Genomic DNA, 13,524 nt, shown 5'->3' on the forward strand with positions numbered 1-13,524 from the left:
GAGCCTGGAATGGACACAGTGGTACCAAATGGTCCACATAATTTTTTTCTCTAAAAATACAGGGTCCTCCTTTTAAAGCCCAGGCTGACCCCAAACTCTCACGGATGCGCCTACCTCGACTTCTCAAGAGCTGAGTATGAACCACCATGCCTGTCTAGATGGCCTGGGTGGGAATCCTAGTTTTTACATCTGCTTACTGTGTGACCTCAGGCAACTTCTTAAACCTCTCTGTGCCTCCTTGGCCTCATAAATTGGAGATAAAAATCAGACATAACCTTTTGGAATTAGTGTACTACATTAGATGCTCTATGCAGGGTAAGTAGGTCATAAATACATTCGTTATATTAATGATCTGCGGAGTGTCAAACCTGCACCAGTCCCCTTCGTTAGAGAATCTGTCAAGTGATGTTACAACTTGCCCTTTGTAGAAGGTTTATCTGAGAGACTGGAGATCCCGATCAATCCCCCAATTGCCAGCCTAGTGGCAGTGATTTGAGCCTCTGCTTGGAGACTGCATTGTGGGCAGACTTTGCTCTTTTTGTGTTTTACGGTTCTTTCCACATTAGCGCAGGCTCCTGAGGCTGCTGTAAAGTGCAGCCTCTCAGCTCCAAATGTCAGCCTTCCATTTATTGTCGTGTCGAGGTGGAACAAGGGAACGCATGCATGTCACCTCACACAAATATGAGCTGACAGGCCCACATGCAGCATTTTGAGGAACTGTGAAGAGATAGCTTTTTAAAAAAAGCCTGCCAAAGGTCTCCAGAGAGATAGTTTTATTTACTAAATGTGCACAGTTCCCAGTATTATTCTAAATGCTCTCTTTGTCAATATCTGTTCATTTAACCCTTACAACACCCTTATTTTGTAAGTGCTTAGCATAGATCGTATCACTACAACCATTTTGGAGGGCGAGCTCTTTTCGTGACCTTGAACTGTGATTCTTTGCCCTTGCCTTCGGAGAACACCTTTGCTTTACCGAAATGGTAACACAGGTGCACTTGGCCAAGGGCAGAAGATGGTAAACAGAGCTGGACATAACATGTCTCCGGAGTTAGTGATCTTCAGCACCCACACTGCCTCCTAGATTAATCTTCTCTTTCTGTCACATCCATTCCTTCCCGCTGCTCTACTGTGAGGGCTTCTTGGAAAAATCAGTGTCTGAGGAGAGGGCTCCAGTCACTCTGGGACTGGGGATTCTTCTAATCTGCTGTGGAGGGGCACCCTGAATTGTGGTTCAGCATTTATTACTTTGGGATTTTCTCCCCTAAGTTTTCTGTGTATCCCTGAGCAGGGAGTTAGGCAAGAGGGATTCTAACCCCAGCTCTTCCATAAATGTGTTATGTGACATTGGACAGGACAGCATTTCACTTGTCTAGGCCTTCTTTTCTGTGCTTTTTAAATTTTTAATGATCATTTCAATGTCAATTCTGAGAGGGGGTAATAGCAGACATCCCCAAGGGGAGCGAGTCAAAGCAATATTTATTTCATCTGTCCCCCCTTTCCCTCTTCTCATTAGTAAGCCATTTGTGTGCTCGGTTCTAACCAGTGCAAGACAGACTGCCCTGTAGTCTCATTTACAACAAGAGATAAAGCAGATGGGAAATTACTGGATGGATTTTATAGAAATGGTGATTATAATCACGTCATCACCAACGTCATTCTCACGTCAGGTCTGGAGAACCCTTGCTCAGATGATGACAGGTGGGCATTGGATTGATCTAGCCGGGCTCACCTGGGCATTTTGTATGCTAGTGGTGAAAATCATGTCATATTCATTAGCTGTCTTCTTGGCCAAGTCTTCTTTGTCTCTGTCACCCACAGAACGGATCTATTCATACGCTGGAGTTGCTATTTCTGATTTTAGAAATAAAACGATTATAGAAAGGAAAAGAATGCTGTTCTCAAATTTGAGCTTCCATGACTTAGCAATTGTCAAGTAAGACTGTATGCTAGTATGACAAAGACATACTATCAATTCATTCTTTCAGTTAATCAATAGTCTTGGGTTCCTTCTATGTGATCTGGCATTACACCTAGGGCTAGTATGTGGCAAGAAAGGGGTGTTTTGAGTATATTGGAAATTGTGGTAGTTTCAATTGTCCATTGTTAAATTGACAGAAATGGAGACTTACTGAGGAAACAATCCTATGGGTGTACCTGAGAGATTATCCAGATTAGGTTCAGTCTAGGGAGATGCACCTTTGTAGGGGGGGGTACCATTTCTTAGCCTGATGCCCTGGACTTAATACAGAGGAGAAAGGGAGATGAGGATTAGCACTTGTTACTTCCTGTTTGATGACTGTGGATCCAGATGTGACCAGCTGCTTCAATGCTTGCCTGGGCCTGCTTAGCAGATACACTGCAATGCGGGCCCAGTCTCCCAGAAGAATCATGTCAATTGCTTGTTTGTATGCGGCTTACTTCGCTCTGCGATGTTTTAGAGGCCTGTCTTTGTTTTTCTTTCCAGAATGCCATTACCCTGAGATGCCAAACATATTTCTTTTCTCGGTGATGGATGCGTGGATTATTGGCATTTTCACTGTTATGGATCACATCCCTCAACTTTGTGCGGCTTTCATCAAAGCGCTTGAGACGGAATCCAAGAAAGGAAGGTTTATTTTGTTTATGAACTCGAAGGGTTCAATCCATCATCGTGGCGGAGTATGTGGCTGCGCAGCATGGCACCAGGAAACGGAGAGTAGGCAGCACAGGAAGGAACCCAGGCAGAATAAAGCCTTCAATGACAAACTCCAGATCTGCTAAAAAAAAAGGAAAAACAAGTTCCCTGGAGCTAAGGCTGTCCCATAGCCCTCTGTACCCAAATTCCACCCGGAGGGAGCTGGAGAGCTGGTCTGCCAGGAGTGCTCGCACCCTAAGATCACCGGTGAGACAAACTCCAGAGATCTGTTTCCTCCAACTGTGCTCCCACATCCTGCCTTTCCCCATTGTCTCAAAATGTCATTGAAATATGGACCCACCTTGGTATTCAGACCCTGATTAGAGCTAATTAGATGTAACTGCTCCTGGAAATGCCACAGACACACTCAAGTTGACCATCAAGATCAACAATCACATGGGTAAAATCGCTGTGAGCATCCATGGGCAAGTCTTTGTATCAACGCACACTACATTTTTTAAAAAAAATTTATAATTTTAAAGATTTATTTATTTATTTATTTATTTATTTATTTATTTATTTATTTATTTAATGTATATGAGTACACTGTAGCCACCTTAGACACACCAGAAGAGGGTACCAGATCCCATTACAGATGGTTGTGAGCCACCTGTGGTTGCTGAGATTTGAACTCAGGACCTCTGGAAGAGCAGTCAGTGCTCTTAACTGCTGAGCCATCTCTAACATTTTAAAAATTGGACAATAATGTTTCTTTTATTCTCATTATGTTTTTGTTTCCTATATTTAATATCTAAATACACTATAACCCCCAACATTATTTTTGCTTGAAAGATTATTTATCCCTTTACATATTTAAAATTGAGAAACAAAATTCATGGACCTTTGGTTCTCCAGAAATCTGGAGGTTCTGTCCTTGTCTTCAAATATACGTGACAGATTGGTTCATGTTTTTCCCTATTCACTCATGGTCTAGGTTTTCTTTGCTTTTTTGTCTTTTCTTTTCTTAGCTTCTTTGTTTTACTTTAGATACATTTCCACTGTATGGTTAAAAGTTCACTAATATTTCCTTCCAAATATCTAATTGGATATTAATCTGATCTAAAAGTTTCATTTTAGCTACTCATCTTTTAACCCTTCTACTGGGTTCCTTTTAATATATTGCATGTATCTCCTCTTATGTCTATATTGTTCTTTAGATCCCTAAACATATTACAACATGTTAGAATACCTCTAATAGTCCTCTAACTACATTCTCCTCCTCCTCCTCCCCCCTCCTCCCCTTCCTCCTTCTCCTCCTCTCTTCCTCTCCTCTCCCCCTCTTTCACTCTTTCCTGGTTTTTTGTTTTGTTTTAAGACAGAATCTGAGTGAATAAGGCTAGCCCAAACTAGCCTCAAACTCACTATCTCCCTGCCTTGGCCGGTTGAGTCAGGGATGACAGGAATGTGTCATGTAATTAGCTATTTCTGTCTTGTATGAATGTCTTCCCTGCAATCAATCTTCTCCCTTCCATAAGAGCCACTGCCGTAGGTTGAAGAAGGATGCCTATAGGCTCATATATTTGAATGCTTAGTCACCCAGAAGTAGCACTATTGTATTAGCAAGTGTGTCTTTGTGGGTGGGTGTGTCCTTGTTGGAGGAAGTGTGCTATTGGAGGTGGGCTTTGAAGTTTCAAGGGCCTACGTTAAACCCAGTGTCCTTATCGCTTCCTGTTTCCTACTAATCTGATGTAGAACTCTCAGCCTCCTCTCCCGTGCCATGTCTGCCTGCAAGCCACCATGCTTCCTACCATAGTGATAATGGACCGAACCTCTGAATTGTAAGCCAGACCCAACTGAACGTTTTCCTTACTAAAGGCTTCCATTGGTCATGGTGTTTCTTCACAGCAATGAAACCTTAATGAAGACAGACCCGGTTTCTGATATAGAAGACCGAGCAGATATAATTCACTGATGACGCCTATTATCCTGTGGTCAGCTTATGTACCTGTGCTCTCAACTCTGTTTCTGGCCCAGGGTTCAGAGACCAAGTGGAGCAGACGCTTAAATTAATGGAAGATCTTTAGGTCTCAGGGGTACTCCATGGTCTATAAAGTCCATACTATCTCCTCGTAGGGCAAAGACCTTGTATATTTTAGTTTAACTGCACTGGCTTCTATGTGCTTGCCCTTGTCACCAGCATTGTCACAATGTAGCACCTTTGATAGTCTTCTTATTCTAGGGAAAAGACAATCTGGGCAGCAGCCTCCAGAGATGGTTTCTAGTTTTGCTGATCCTTCCGAGAAAGCTGGAAACTACTCACTCCCTAATAATAGTCTTAACGCATAATAACCGTCGATATGTGATGGCTGCTTTACTAGTATGCAGTGTAATAAATAGAAATAATATCAAAAAAGTATTCCAGATGGATGTAAAACAGAGCTTTAGCCAAATCCAGTGAACCATGGGTACAGAGAGTAAAGAAACTCCCTTACCGTATCCCTTTGCTACTTTAGGACAATGCCTCTTATTTGAAACCCATTTCAATTTCTGACGAGAAGCTTATGGGACATTCGCAAATTCTATTAAGAGATGTCCCCATTTCTATCAGGTAAAACAATAAATAAATAAAGCAGTAAGGCCAGGGAGATGACTGTGTCTGTAAAGTACTTGTCTTGTGAGTATGAAGACTCAAGTTTGGAGACCTCGAACCCACATAAAATGCCAGCAATGTGTGCCTATAATCCCAGCATTAGACCCATCAGAGGCCAAGGACAGGCAAAGCTCTGGAAGCTTGTGGATCCTCTGGCTTTACCTACTTGGTGAAGCTCCAGGTCACTGAGAGGCTCCATCTCAAAGACAAGACAGAAGGTGTTGGTTACCTGAGGATTGACACCTGAAGTTGTCTTATGACCTTCTGTGTGTATCAGGCTGGCTGGCACCAGCACACAGATCCCCCTCCACCAGCCAAAATCAAAGCATGATAATCCTTTCTAGGCATGATAAGGATAATGAATATCAATGAAACAATCCATTTTGACTCCTTATTTGGTCGTTTGCCTTGGTCACTCCTCCCCCCTGTTGCAGGTCTGTAGTATGTTGTTTCAGAACAAGTCCTGCTTGAAGAATAAAATCCTCGGAAGATGAACTGACTCACAGGGCCACAAGACTATTTTTTCCTATTTCCCTTTAAGCATTATTCAAAGAAGCTAATTATCTTTGGAGAGCTGGGAGATTTTTCAGTGACCTCTCAGGCTGAATTTGTAGTAGCTTCATGGGAAGATTTTTGATTGCTAAGCTCTACTCATTTATTTTTTTTAATTTAAATAATTGCCTGTAGAATATTAAGACATGATTCATTTCAAATCATCACTGCAGCTGCCCCTTGGCTAGCTGTGACCTTGTGTGAGAGCCGGATGATGCTTCTCACACGTATCGGCTCCATTTATTCGGTTTGCTTCCAAGAATGGAGAGTTAAGAGGAGACATTCTAATATTTGGACATATCTTCAGAGTGATAGTTCATTCTCTGCCATCATAGCCAGGAAAAATGTCATCGGCGGGAAGGAGATGTTGGCCTTTGTCAAGTCCAAAGCAGATATTTTCAACAAGCCTGTTCTTCCTAATTATGTTAGATGACAGGAACTCAGAGCAGTGTTGGGATGGGCCTCCGAGGGACACATGGTGAGAGGCTGGAAGGGCTCAGCATGTAAAGACTGGGAAGGACAAGGGCCTACAGATTCCCCTGCACGATTATTCGGTTATCAGACCAGAAAATGACAGGGATAGGAGGGAGGAGACAGAAAGGCCGGGAGCGAGAGCGATCAGAATGCACTGCCATGTAAAGTGGTCAACGAGCAAATTTAATGACTCAACAAGAAGGTTGTAAGTGAGATAATCACAAATAAAACAAACAAAATAGAAAAGGCCGCTTGTTTTCCCAAATTATAAATGGCAGAGGCAGAGGATAAAACCTGGAATTGGTAAATTAATTCAACCCTTGAAAAGATTTCAATGGTGGGTAAGTAGCCCTCTCATGGGTTGTAAGGTTCAAAGAAATTAGTCCACGAAAAGTCCTTAGAGAGTGAGTGTAGCCTAAGAGGTAGACTGTTATTTCAGCCCATGTCCTTTTATAGCCAGTCATTTGTGAGGAAGTGGAGACTTTACACACACACACATACACACACACACACACACACTCACACACACTCACACACACTCACACACACTCACATATACACAGACACACACACATATACACACACTCACATACACACAGACACACCCAGACACATACACAGACACACACAGATACATATACACACAGAGACACTCAACACAGACACACAGACCCTTACACACAGACACACAGACACACAGACACACACAGAAACATAGAAACACATACACACAAACACACACACAGACACACACACACATACACAGACAGACAGAGACCGACAGAGAGACAGAGTCAGAGACACAAAGACAGAGACACAGAGATAGATACACAGAGAGACTTGTTTGGTTCCAGTGTTCAGAGTTACCACTGTTTGAATTGCAAGGCTTTCTATCCTGTCCCCAGGAGCCTGCATGCCCATGAATAACCCTTTTGAATTGATTAACCTGGTCTGTTTTACGTCTGGTATGCATTCTTCCTGGAATTAGAACCTTGTTTTGGCCCTGGTTTCCCTGCGTTTTTCTTCCTTTGCCATATTCAAACAGGATAGAGATTTTCGGATAATAGAACTGCGGTGTCTCTCCGTGAGATCTTTTAAGCTTGTCCCTCCTTTATTTCCGGGGTCAGATCCTCTTGCCAGTAGGTGGAGTGTTGGAAGTGGCCTATATTGGATCCTGAGAATTTGCTACAGTATCCAACTTTTCAGACTTTGTCTACTTGAGGGAGAAATTTGAAACAGACTCATCACTTCTTTAAATTTCCAAAGATTATAGAGAGCTTAGCATAAATTATAAACTGTGCATTCCAGTTCCACCCTAAGAATCAGAAGCGCTGTGGTCCCTTGGGAAGCTTTCTCTGCCAACTCCCTTGTAGCTCCCTGCAGACACGGGTCAGCCAGCTCTGCTTGCCACTGATAGAGATGCCCCTTGGACTCCTCCTCTCAAGATAAAAGTGTTCCTTTTGTAAGTCCTACTGTCCAGCTTTCTAACCACAGCAGCTCTTGGTGACCCTGAAGAAGGAAAGGGGAACCAGTGCAGTGAATCCAGAGTACGTGGCTGCCCTGTCATTGGTTGCAGGGAACATGCAGGCCACACTTCATGCCTCCTACTCTCTTAAAGACTCAATTCCTTTTGTAGGTTATGTTAGATAGATCCCATCTTCCTGGGTTTTCTGTGTCCTCGAGGGCACTGTTTGGTATTTCTCTCCATCTATCTTGTAGTAAACAGCCACTAGAAGCAAATAGATGTCACGTCTAACTGGAAAGGTAAATCTACTGGAAACACAGGGGCAAATGAGAAGAACTTTTGGAAGACCTTGCTGCTGTCATTGTTAGCTTGCCTGACAGCCCCCAATAGACACTGACGACTACTGGTGTACTACATCTGTAATTCCTCAAATGCAACTCTGTAAGGCTCTCACTGAAATGATCTCATGCACACGTGGGGCTTTCAACACAACACCTTAGCTGCCTTTCTAACTATTAGCTCTAAGACTTCCCACTGAGTAAGGTTCAGATTTCAAACATTATCTACTTCTGTCTTCCCTTGAAAGCAGGGTTTTCTTGTTTGTTTGGTTTGTTTTAAATATATGTGTCTGTGTGCTTGTGTGAGTTTGTGTGTACTACGTTACAGGAAGTGCCCGTGGAGAACAGAGGAGGGCATCTGACACCCTAGGAGCTGGAGTTATAGAGGGTTGTGAGGTGCCATGTGGGAACCGGACCCAGGAACTCGGCAAAAGTGGTCAGCACTCTCATCTCCCCAGCCGCAGAAAGTAGTCCCCTTGCCCCAGTAAAAGTACGCTTCCTATCGTACCTCGTAAAAATGAAAGTGCTATCTTTCTTTGGAATATTTCCGTTTCTCCTGACATTTAGTGAGCTGTTAGAGAAAACCGATGCGTGCAACCTGCTGTCTTTTCTATCAGTTATTTAGTGAGTTGAACAAGAATACACGAAGCCTATTTTTAGAATGTTCTTTCTTATAAGCGCACCATGTACGTCATAGAGTCTTAGCAGTCTCACTAATGTGGGAAGTGAGCTTGTCAGATATCAGTTCCTTTGCAGGGTCAGACTTAATTGAAACGCTGAGGTGGGATTAGGGAACCACACTAAAGAAAACTCCAAGTGATGCAAGACGTGGTATTTATAAACCTGAGTCAGCAGTGAGTCAGCTCTCAAGTGGGGGTTAGGGGACTGCTCGGTTAAAGCAACAACAGTGCAGAATTGAAGCGGAGCCCTCCTGGGGTTCTTGTTTGATATCCTGGGTTTTCCTCTGGAATTACTGCGCACCTCTTCAAAAGCCTGAGGAGCAGACTCTGACCACTGCCCTCCCCCTCCCGCCCCCAAGTGCTTTTCTCCGTGTTGAAAGCAGAAAAGACATCGACAGTAAGTTCACTTAAAATTAAAATTTGATGTCTCCCTGTGACTCTTTTTGTCTTGACGCAAGGTCTCATTAGTCCAGCCTGACCTCAAACTCACTATGTAGCTGAGAATGACCTCGGACTTCTGATCACCCTGCTTTGATTCTTGAGGGAACGAGTGCCACAATGGGACATTGCGCATGTCAGATGGACACCTTGCTAAACGAGCCACATCCTCAGCGTAGCGCTTTGAAGAAGAAGAAAAATGAAAGAAAGAAGAACAATTTTTCAGTCAAGATTTTCTGGTTCAGATAATCCCCGTTAGACAGACCCAGGTTTCCTACCCCATGTCTAAGCGGAAAGCAGTAAATCGCAGGTCTTAACCGAGCCACTTGGAACAGCTAAACGTTCAAGCTCCGCTTCGGTGCAGTAGAATTCACTAACATCCAGAGTGGCAGAAGGCAAAAGTAACAAATTATTTTAAAGATTCGGAGGCTCGAAGCAGGATGGATGTGCCGATGGATCCTGTCTACCTGTGATCTGATATCGGTGAAATTATAACCCCAGTTTTTCTTCCTTTCTTGGTTTTTAAATTTGAAGGGTGCAGACGGATTCCGGTCAAATTTATGACGTCTGTGATCATCGTTAAATACGTACCTGAGACTCTTTCCCTTGAACTGACATTGGATTAAAGTGAGTTTATGTGGGGGGTGGAGGCAAGAACTCAGGCTTGTTACCAGTTGGCAACATGAGGATAGAATTCACCAGTATTCAAAGAGGGTTAGGAAGCATCAGGCTTAGCAATACTTGGCCCGAGAGTTGTCTGTCCAGCCCCCCACAGTGAGAATGCATAGTGTAGCCACTGACCTCTTCCCACACTAAGTCTGGAACCTCGAATGACTTGACCGCTGGTGTTGCTGGCCAGAGTCCGTTTGCAAAGAGAAGGAGGTGATTGCAGAGGCTGGGTTTTATCATATCTGATTTAGGCGGCCTTTAGTACTTAAGAAAGAAAAAAAACCCGTTTGAGTCCCAGAGTGGGTCTACCACATATTTTTGCATACTCTGACATATTTGGGAGTCATATAGTTGTCAGGGTCTAATTTCCCTAAGGAAGAATATTAAAAAAATAAAAAATGGGGGGGGGGGGCTAGAGAGATGGCTCCGTAGCTAATAGGGCACACTACCTTTGCCTAGAGACAGAGTTTAGTTCCCAACACCCAGTGGTTTATCAATGCCTGTAACTCTAGCTCCAGGAAATCTTTTGGCTTCTACGGGCACCACACCCACATGCACGTACCCTCATGTACACAAACACACATAGATACTAATACTAATACTAATACTAATACTAATAATAAATTTATATAACCTATCTTCATCACCAAAAGAGATACCATTTTAAAGCCAACAAGTGGGAGGGGTTATACCAATGTAAAAATGAATGTCAAGATGGTCTGGGGATAACCTGGAAGCCTAACTCTACTGTATGTGTTTGTCCTCAGCCTGATGAGTCTTTGCCATGGATCAGCCTACACACTCTCACCTGACACTCTCTGGATGTGTAGCACTACGTGACCAACTTGGTACCTTGGTTTACTCTCTGACCTGAGGGAAATTTTGGGAAACCGTGCTCCAAGAAAACAGTCATCGATAGCCCAGCATGTAGATATTTCTTAGAATGCGTTGTTGACATGATTATTTCCAGATCATGTGCTAATTCTTGGCGGTGGGGTCTGGCGGGGGACAAGACACACGGAGTTTGTCTAGGTCTCCCTTCAGGAACCAGAACTCCTTTATCTTCTTGCTGCATAGCTTTAGACAAACGGGCTCCTTCTGAGGGTCTGAACCAAGAACCAAGTGTTCTCCCTAGCGGTCCCGGGAAGGATCTGCTCAGGTTACGCTGGATCATCAATGGCTGAACATCCCCTCTCAGGAGTCCCAGGCCTCCCTGCTTTGGCGGGTTCACCTGATTCATGGAGGAAGTACTGTGTGTTAGGATCCCCATCTTTGAAGATAAAGAACAGCTTGGAATCTTTGTTACTAGACTCAATATCTAAAGGCATCCTTCTCCTGAGAACAGATGGACTAATATAAACCTGAATACATGAGTAAATCGAGCCGTAAAATGACATTATGAAAGTGATTGTCCAAATAGCTCACTACACAAATGAAGGTTTTTGTGTTAACTCCTGGAAAGATTTCTGATGGGTTTTGCTTTTTGTGTTTAGCTTTTAAGTATTCGGTGCAACAAATTTATGACTGTCATGTCCTCTTCATGGTCATGTCTATGTTTCATCACCCTCTGTTTGTCTTCCTTAATGGACCAATCTTCAAAGCTGTATTGGCTCATAATGAAAACACTGACCCTCCTTTCCCATCCCTTCTTTTTTAGAAATGTATTTTCCTGACACCCATTTGCCTTTTTCTTTTTTCTGCATTGAGAGAAGCACTTTAAATGATGTTTTGAAATCAATTCATTTCTGGTTTGGAAAACAAGCCCGATCTGAAAGTTAATGGGGTGGCAGGTGGGAGGGGAGGGTAAAAGGATGAGTGTGTCTGTGGGGGGGGGATAATTAACACTAGAGAGCTTTGAAAACAGTCCATAAAACTACCACCGTAGAAGCCTTGTTATACTTACAAATGTAATGAGACCCTGCCTCAGAAGACATCACATATATAAATCATAGAACATGGAGAAATAATAACCTGGACCCTCATCTCTACTTGCTGGCATTCATAGATCTGGGAGGTGATAAGACTAAAACTATCTGTTACATAGAGAAACCATCTTGAAGAAAAAAAGCAAACACCCCCCTCCCCCCCAAAAAACCTGAGAAAACAAAAACCCACAAAACAACAACAACAAAGAAAAAACAAACAAAAGAATAAAAGTAGTCAATGACCCAACTGTGAACCTTGGGCACCACAACAATGGGGAGCCTGAGCCAGTAGAACCAATGCTTTAATGGTAGCACAAATGTTACCAGAGTAACAAGCCACATTCTAATTAGATTTAAAGTCCGCTCTACACGACGGGAAACATGCCTTATATTGTTAACTGGGCTAACAACTGGTGTTTGACTAAGTCACAGGCCCTAAGTTAGAACCTAGTGCGATCAGTCAGCTAGACATAGTACTATGCTGCTCCCTTGGTTCTTGCCTCCTCCAGAGAAGCTCCTATTCACGGTGAATGGTGGTTAATATTCTCACAATTTGTCCATGTTCAGAGAGTAAGTCAACATGCAGAGAATAAGAGGTGGTGATATGCTCCACTCAAAATGGGATCTCTGTAACACATGCCTCTCCCTAAGTCTCCCATCATGGTGGAAGTGGGCAGAGAGCTTTTGAGATCTATGCAGTGACATAGTATCTGTCAGACGAGGCAGGGCTGTTGCACACATTAACTCATAGCAGCCGTGACTCCAGGACATCAAAGCAGTGAAATCCCAGCAAGGATGGGGTGGGTGCTCATAAAGTCCATCTTGTCTGAAGAGATAATGTCAAGTGATAGTTGCTACGGAGTAGGGTGTCATTTCTTCTATGGGTTGTGGCCCTGAGGGAATATCCATGTTTCAGGAGATGGTCTCATACCCATGTGAGAAGAGGCAGCTCTAAGTGGACTAGTGGACTTAGAAAAGATCACATGAAGTTGGGAGGGGAAAGTGGGGAGTGAAGAGGAATTTTGGGGTGGGAATGGGGTGTAAGGAGTGGGTTTGATCAAAATATGTTACACATGTATGGACATTTCCAAAAAAACAAAAACTTTTAAAGAAGAAGTTTTTGTTTTTGAAAAATGAACCCAATCTTTTTGTATTTGAGAAGCTTATTAACTTGGACACTTATTTTTTTTCTTCTTAACTTATTTTTTTAATACTCCATGAGGTACTGTTATCTGTGTTTTCTGTAGTAAATGGAGACCTGACCCCAGCCTTCCAAACATGACCCATCCTATTCAGTGCTATAAGAGCACTTATTTCTGTTCCTACAATTTAATATCAAAACGGGACACCAGCTCCATCCCTCTATCAGGGCTACGGCCTCCCTGCCCCCCTTCCACATTAATGATGCATTCATTTCCCTAGACTTATTTAAAACCTTAAGGAGACCTTTACTCCCTGCATCTATTCTCCCCTTCGAAAAGTTTTATGAAATAATACTTGTAGCTATTTTTAGATTTTCTTGGGAAGAGAGTCTTCTCTTTGTATTACTTGGTGCTTTGTATAAACATACTATTATTCCGAATTTAGATTTCAAATTGTGCTTATGCCTGCACACGCATATACATGCAATGGTCTACGTGGAGAATTACACATAAATAGAAGTATGGAGACACGGTCTCTCTTCATGGCTGTTTTCTCACCGCCCTGTGTCTTTTG

At 43.0% G+C, this 13,524-nt stretch overlaps 2 long non-coding RNA genes across 3 annotated transcripts in view; both read right to left on the minus strand.

Moving 5' to 3' along the window:
- LOC148004131 (uncharacterized) overlaps window positions 1-13,524 on the minus strand; it is an 876,089-nt gene that overhangs the window by 462,199 nt on the left and 400,366 nt on the right. The window lies entirely within an intron of this gene.
- LOC120094155 (uncharacterized) lies at window positions 2,599-8,737 on the minus strand. Of its 2 annotated transcripts, none has more exons than XR_015627264.1 (2): window positions 8,605-8,737; window positions 2,599-2,756 (listed from the first exon to the last, which is right to left on the minus strand). It is a non-coding gene; the product is annotated as an uncharacterized LOC120094155 (long non-coding RNA). The 2 variants fall into 2 exon arrangements; XR_015627263.1 differs by having other exon boundaries at window positions 2,599-2,759; window positions 8,605-8,729.

The sequence above is a fragment of the Rattus norvegicus genome, chromosome 8 (assembly GCF_021556685.1).
Source record: "Rattus norvegicus strain SHRSP/BbbUtx chromosome 8, alternate assembly SHRSP_T2T, whole genome shotgun sequence".
NCBI lineage: Eukaryota > Metazoa > Chordata > Mammalia > Rodentia > Muridae > Rattus > Rattus norvegicus.